General features: G+C 39.5%; 1 pseudogene; it reads left to right on the top strand.

Moving 5' to 3' along the window:
* Window positions 1-4,298: 4,298 nt before the first annotated feature.
* LOC137385241 (probable G-protein coupled receptor 139) lies at window positions 4,299-6,279 on the top strand (annotated as a pseudogene).
* The last annotated feature ends 896 nt before the right edge of the window (window positions 6,280-7,175 follow it).

The following is a 7,175-nucleotide window of genomic DNA, read 5'->3' as shown; positions in this document are numbered from 1 at the left end:
CTTTCATAAAAACATGTTGACTCTGTTTGATTGCAGTTTGATTTTCCCAAAGTCCTGCGACTATTCCCTTCATAATAGATTCGCAGAATTTCCTAATTATGGCGTTAGGCTGTGTTGAACAGGCAGACATAGATTTTGGTGCAGATAGCTTCTGTTTTAAAAATGCAACATTTCCTCAAACATGTATCTTAATTTATTTCTGACCTTACAAATCCAACCATCCAACAATCAGATGTAGAAATAGAGTTGAATAAACGTTACAGTACAAAGAAACAGGCAAGTTGGTCGAACGCGCCACTGATGGCGTTTAATCTACTAGCAAGAAAATTACCAAAAAATTTTTTTTTGAGTGAAAGGACCTCGTTCAAAAACCTGTATCTAAATGCATTATATTACTAATTGTGAGTTGTTCACCTCATGCTTAGAACTTATGAATAATTGTTAGCACAGAAAAGCCTCATTAGTGCACATGGGAATTTTATGTAATTGTTGGATTATGTTTAAGATGAGCGGCACTGAAAGTTTCATACTTAAGACATACGAAACCCATGACCATACTGTAATATTTACGCAGCAAAACCTATCTAATTTCTATATATTTTCAATGTGGAGCGACGGTGTAAAACGGTGCAAAGGATGTTCCATAATTGGGACACCGGAATAATTTGTAACGTCTCTGCAAATTTCGAGTCTAAATTGAATTAGAGAGTAAGGGAATAGAGAAATTCAGGAACTATTCAATTAGTAATAGAGGATGTGATAATTTAGAGAAACTAACGGTAAATGGTTAGTTTGAAATAGAGAGTAGCGAAATGTGGAGACACACAGGAATTCTTTATTTAGAAATCGAGAACAGAGGAACAGAGGAACTTTGGGGCAAACGAACAGAAGTATAAAGCAAAGGAATTTACGCAAACTACATCCATCCTATGTTAGTACGGGACTCAGCTGAATGCCATAAACATTTATTTAGAAATAGCAGACAGGGCAAGCCAGTGACTGTGCAGCTGTAAACCGAGGAATGCAAGGGAATGTTCAGTTAGAAATCGGAGGCAAAGAATTACAATCATATGGGATTGAATTTGTCAGGGTAATACAATAGTTAATTTGCTTTGCTGTATAACTTACCTATCAATGTTGAATTATGTGATTGATTTAGCATTTTCTTTATTAGTTTGAAGCTGGGTGAAGCTGCATCGCTGACTCGTGGAATTCTGCTTGGTTCGTCCTTTAAATAATCGTGTTTGGCTGAATCAGGTTAAATGAGAATATGTCTTTGAGCGAGAACTTCCCGGAACTCATCACCACTTCCCCAGCAGCTGGATGCCAGCAGGCTTAGCAGGGCCTGGGCTCCAGGAGACCGGAGACCACGTGAATTTGGGCTTCTTTGACAGCGGCCGGATTACATTAAATTGTAAAGGAGTGACTGTAAAAAGGGACACCGAATCACTCTGAATAAGTGAACCTTATTGATATTGAATGACTAGGGCTATTGCTAGTGTAAGGTTTTAAAAAGCTTCTTGAATATTGGAGTCGGCTATCATAACTTGATTGTGCATACAGTTTATGCAATAATTTGAATAAAAAACCTTAAAGGTATTAATTGCAAGTACACATAATGATAGTTGGTTGAAGAGTTATATGTGTTACATATCTGAGCTCAGTATCTTCGGCGTTTGTGAATCAGAATACACATTATAGTATTGCAGTTTTTATATGTTTCCTTCACTCTTTGCAGGAAGCAATCTACATAATACTGTATGTTACATAACTGCATGACATTTTAAAAAAACTTCATATAAGGAGCCTTGATCAGTGACGATCGTCTTCCTTTGTTAACGAGCACTCTGTCTGTTGGGCCAACAAGCATAATTCCCTCAGACAGATATTTCCCTTTTTTAGCAAGCAAAGGCTTATAGTTAATATTATGAGAAAATAAAGAGGACACGATACAATAGGACATTCGCAGAATTCAGGACGGTCTGATGAATATTTCCCCATAGCGCTGTCTACTGGTGTTACAATATTTAAAGCCAAGACTAAATAATATATAAGCCAAAGCAAAAAGGCTGCATGCTGATGCTGGGAAATCTGAAATAAAAGAAAAAAAAACAGTAAGTGCATGGAAATCCTCAACAGGTCTGCCAAGAAACAGAGTTAATGTTTCAGGTGGACGTCTTTTTATTGGTTCCGAAATGTCATCGACTTGAAACACTAACTTTGTTTCTCAATCCCTAGATGTGGACAGACCTGCTGAATGATTCCAGCATGTTCTGTCTTTATAATAAACAATATTTCATTCGCATCATATAGCTGTCTCCATCTCTTGTCTTGTGCAGATCTGCAGAACCGTATTAAACATTTCGTGTAATAGTTTTGTCCATGGCTTGGACCTGTTCTTCAGCGCATGCTCATCATGCATATTGCATGCTGGTTGCTTCATGTATATCACATCGCTTCTGCACATTCAGTGGTATCCCAATGTTAACCAACGCAAGACATCCGATGCATGTACTTACTACCCTTTCTGACCATGTATCAATTATCGCGGGGTGTGGGGGTATTTGATTAGAACCACCTCGGTTTGGTCCCCTTTGTCTCGGGCAGTGGCCAAGCTGTCAAATACATTATTTACTTTGATTGTTCAATATAAACCGGACGCCATTATTGCAAAGAGAAAGCTGTCAATTAACTATCCGAACTATGCTTTCCTGACTCTGAATCGACAACAAGATAGAAGACGGATTTTTTGGGTGTGGCGTGCTCAGGTGACTTAGACTGAGAATGTTAAGGATAGGAAAGCTGCTTCCGTTGATTGGGGGATTTCGAATGAAAGGCCATAGATAGAGGAGGGCCCCTAGCAGCAATGTCATTATAGAACTACCATCAGTAAAGTCAGAGTAGATTCACTAACAGTAATGTTGATATGCATTCACCACCATTTAAGTTAGTATACAGCTGCAACCAGCAATTGTGTCTCAGAATCACCATTGGTAATGTTAGTGTCGAGCCACCACAGTCAACGTTTGTGTAGGATCACCAGCAGTATTACAAATGTAGCGTCACTACTGGTAATGTCGGACTTGGCTCACTACAGCAAATTTTACCGCAAGATCAACACCAGTAATGACAGAGTACACATGCCACCAGATATGTTGGATAAAAGTTAAAGAAGGGCTACCATCAGTATTACTATAGTAAGGTTTCTAATATTGTTTTACTGTTGCGTCACCAGTTGTATATTCAGCACAATTTCCCCTAGTTATATTAGCATAATTAATCTTCAGTAAAATTAGGCTAATACCACCACCAGCCGTATTAGTGTTGCATTGCCAGCAGTAATTTTACAGCACTATTAACACCAACAATGGTTATCATGTTACTGTACTGTCACCAGAAACAATGTTAAAATAGGATTGTCAGTAATGTTAGCGTGGGGTCATCTCCAGTCATGTCAGAAATGTGCTATCTGTATTAATGATACAGTATGGACACCGCAATTTAAATTATATTAGGGTCAACAGTATTTATGTCATTTCAGGGTTAAACCAATGATGTTAGAGCAGGCTTATCATTACTAACATTGGAGTAGGATTATCCCGAGTAATGTTACCGTCGGGTGACCAGCAATAATTTGATACATGTTGAACTTCAGTAATATTAGAGTTTGGTGATCACCAATAATGTCAGAGTAGGGTAATCGCCAGCAATGCTAGTATTGTGTCAGCACTAGTAATTTTAGGATAGGAACAATCGCTGTGAAGTTATAGCAGATCATTACTAGCAATGTTAGAGCTGTTTCGTCACCCATGATTTTGTAAAGGTGCCGTTATCAGCAATATTATAGCACATTCATCACTAGTAACGTTAGCTTATCATCATCACCAGGCATGAATACAGTACAAAACACAGTTTAATTATTTAATGGTCAAGTGAGGGTTTCATCAATTTAATATGTGGACCAAAGGGTCTAACATTCTGTCTAGGAGGAATGTTCCCCTCAAGGAGCACAAGACTTGCCTAAAGCACATTCCCTCAGGAATTACTCTCCATTCGTTAATTTAATCAACACAATTTCATGGATTGAGCTGGACAATTTTCCAATTGGCGTCCTGGATGCATTGAAATGGTAAATCTAGTCTTGTTTGTTAAGTGAATGTAAGTAACACCAATTATGGTATGACCCGTTTTTCTCATGGGGGCGTCGGTTGTTTTATAAAAGGGGCAGCATTTACAGAGTCAGGTACACTCCTTGTGGAACTTTAAAGCCGGACAAAATTCACTCATTCTTCAAAAAAATGTTACGTCCAACAATTCTACAGATAAAAGAGATTTACTACCCAATTCTCGCAATCTTTGGTGTTCCTGGTAGGTCAACATACCATTTTGTTTTGTACCTGTTTACTACCTGACTGTTAATGACTAACATAAAAGACAATATCCTCATTGCAGAAACCTGTATCCACCGATATTAGCGAGATTTCTTCAAGCCTGCAAGGCCAGTGAGTCAGGGACAAAAACAAGAAATGCTGGAATCACTCAGCAGGTCTGGCAGCATCTGTGGAAAGAGAAGCAGAGTTAATGTTTCGGGTCAGTGACCCTTCTTCAGAAGGGTACTGGTTGGTAGGTCGTGGATAGCAGGCCTGCAACTTTCATCCCTCGGCCACTACAACAGTAAATAGATCATTTACGAATGTGTTGTTTCGTGCCTCATGCCCACTCTCTGCCCACTTTTCTTTGGTAGTTGCTCGGACTGCAACTACTTTAGATGAACTTGGAAGATATTTGGAGAAATAATTGTCGCTCAGAAGCTGTTGCCCTCCCTTTGACTGAAAGAAGCCTTGCGATTCTACCAGACCCCTCTCTGATACATAGCCATAGGGAAATTATAAATAGACAAAAACGCTAGTTATCGATTAAATTGACTGTTAATCGTAGATGAATATTTTATTTGACCTCATATCTTTGAGTGTTGAATGAAATTGACAATGTCTGACTGAAAATATACTGGAAGGAAGGATGATTCTCAATGTCTCTGCATAGAGCGTACCTTATTTTAAGAAAAGGTTTACTTTGCTTCGCTATAATATAAAAGAAAAGTGGCTCTGCCTCGCCCTAAGTAGCAACATATCCGCACATTGCTCACAGAATGCTATGAGATTTATCTATGTGTCCCGTACTCACCTCTTCTCTCTCTTTCCTACATGACAACAGGGAGAATCCATTTCGAAAATTGGACTTCATTGTCTGCAGAGTACTTGGACAATGTTGGTACTTGTGACAAGCTCTACATAAATGCAAGAGTTTCTTTCTCCTTTCTTTCTTCTTTTTCTTTCTTTCAGCGAACATAATGACAATTGTGATTCTGTCCAGAGGAAATTGCGGTCTGTCCAAATGTATCTCCGTCTACATGGTGGCCATGGCAACAGCAGATCTACTGGTCATGATCTTCAATATAATAAATTACCACATTTTCATTTATTATTTTCCACAATCATTCTTGTCCTACACTGCCGTCTGTAAGTCAATTGTCTACGTGAATTGTACCACTGTGGCTATGTCAGTCTGGTTTACACTGTCATTTACATTTGACCGATTTGTCGCTATATGTTGTCAGAATTTTAAAACAACGTATTGCACAGTGAGAACAGCTGCTGTGGTTATTATAATAGTCTCAGCCCTAATCTACTTAGAGAATATCCCCTTTCTGTTTGCCTTTGAACAGAAGCGAATAATTAATAATGTCCACTGGGGTTGCCTTGCCAGTGTGAAATTTTTTGCTTCTCCTGCTGGCAAAGCGCACTTCTTGTTACAAGTATTTTAGTTCCATGGATTCCATTTGCTTTCATATTACTGTTTAACTGTTTGACTATCAGATGTATTTTAGTAGCCAGTAACGCCCGCAGAGGTCTTTGGGGACAAAACAGTGAGAATCAGAGCGACCCAGAAGTGGAGAATCGAAGAAAATCCATCATTTTACTGTTCACTGTATCAGGCAGTTTTATACTGTTGTGGCTGACAGCGGCCGTGAGCTTTTTAACTACTAGACTAACAAACACCGTGCATTACGGAGGCGATCACGGAAAATCTGCCTATATCGCCACTGAAAGTGGGTACTTGCTTATGCATTTCAGCTCCTGTACAAACGCGTGTATTTATGCAGCTACACAAACTAAGTTCAGGGAAGACTTAAAGAAGGTTGTGAAATTACCTTTCAGATTTATACTGCATTGGATAAAAAAAATGAAGAATCAAACCAAAGCTTCCTTTGCTAACTAGAGCTCAACAACATCCCGTGTTTTACTTTAGAAAAGCCTTTTTCCTGTTAGGACCAAAATGTGCTGTTGCTATATAAATACCAATGACCACAGAATTACAGAATCACAGAATTGTTACAGTGCAGAAAGAAGCCATTCGGCCCATCATGTACTCACCGGCTCTCTGAAAGTGCAATTCCCTCAGTTCCATTCCCCTGTCTTCTCCCCATAAACCTGCACATTCTTCCTTTTCATATTACTGTCTAATTACTTTCTGAATGCTTCAATTGAAGTTGCCTCCATCACGTTCTGAGGCAGTATATTCCAGACCTTAATCACTCGCTGTGTGAAAGTGTTTACCCTCATGCCACTTTTGCTTCTCTTCGCAAATACTTTAAATCTGCACTCTCGCCCTCGACCCTTTCTCTATCTACTCTGTCCTGTCTCCTCAAGAATTTGAATACCTCTCGCAAATCACCTCTCATCCTTCACCTCCAAGGAAAACAGTCCTAACTTCTCCAATCTATCGTCATAACTGAAATTCGTCATCCCAGCATCAAAGCGTGAGAAACTGATATTCAATAAGATATATCATCCAATATCAAGCTGCAAAGTTGTAAGCATTTCGTAAATAAGTTAACCATCACATTATGGCGCAGGGTGGCACAGTGGTGCAGTGGTTAGCACCGCAGCCTCACAGCTCCAGGGACCTGGGTTCGATTCTGGGTACTGCCTGTGTGGAGTTTGCAAGTTCTCCCTGTGTCTGCGTGGGTTTTCTCCGGGTGCTCCGGTTTCCTCCCACAAGCCAAAAGACTTGCAGGTTGATAGGTAAATTGGCCATTATAAATTGTCACTAGTGTAGGTAGGTGGCAGGGAAATATAGGGACAGGTGGGGATGTTTGGTAGGAATATGGGATT

The sequence above is a fragment of the Heterodontus francisci genome, chromosome 28, assembly GCF_036365525.1.
Source record: "Heterodontus francisci isolate sHetFra1 chromosome 28, sHetFra1.hap1, whole genome shotgun sequence".
Classification (NCBI taxonomy): domain Eukaryota; kingdom Metazoa; phylum Chordata; class Chondrichthyes; order Heterodontiformes; family Heterodontidae; genus Heterodontus; species Heterodontus francisci.
Note: the sequence above shows the minus strand (reverse complement) of the source record. Positions and strands in the feature narration are given on the sequence as shown.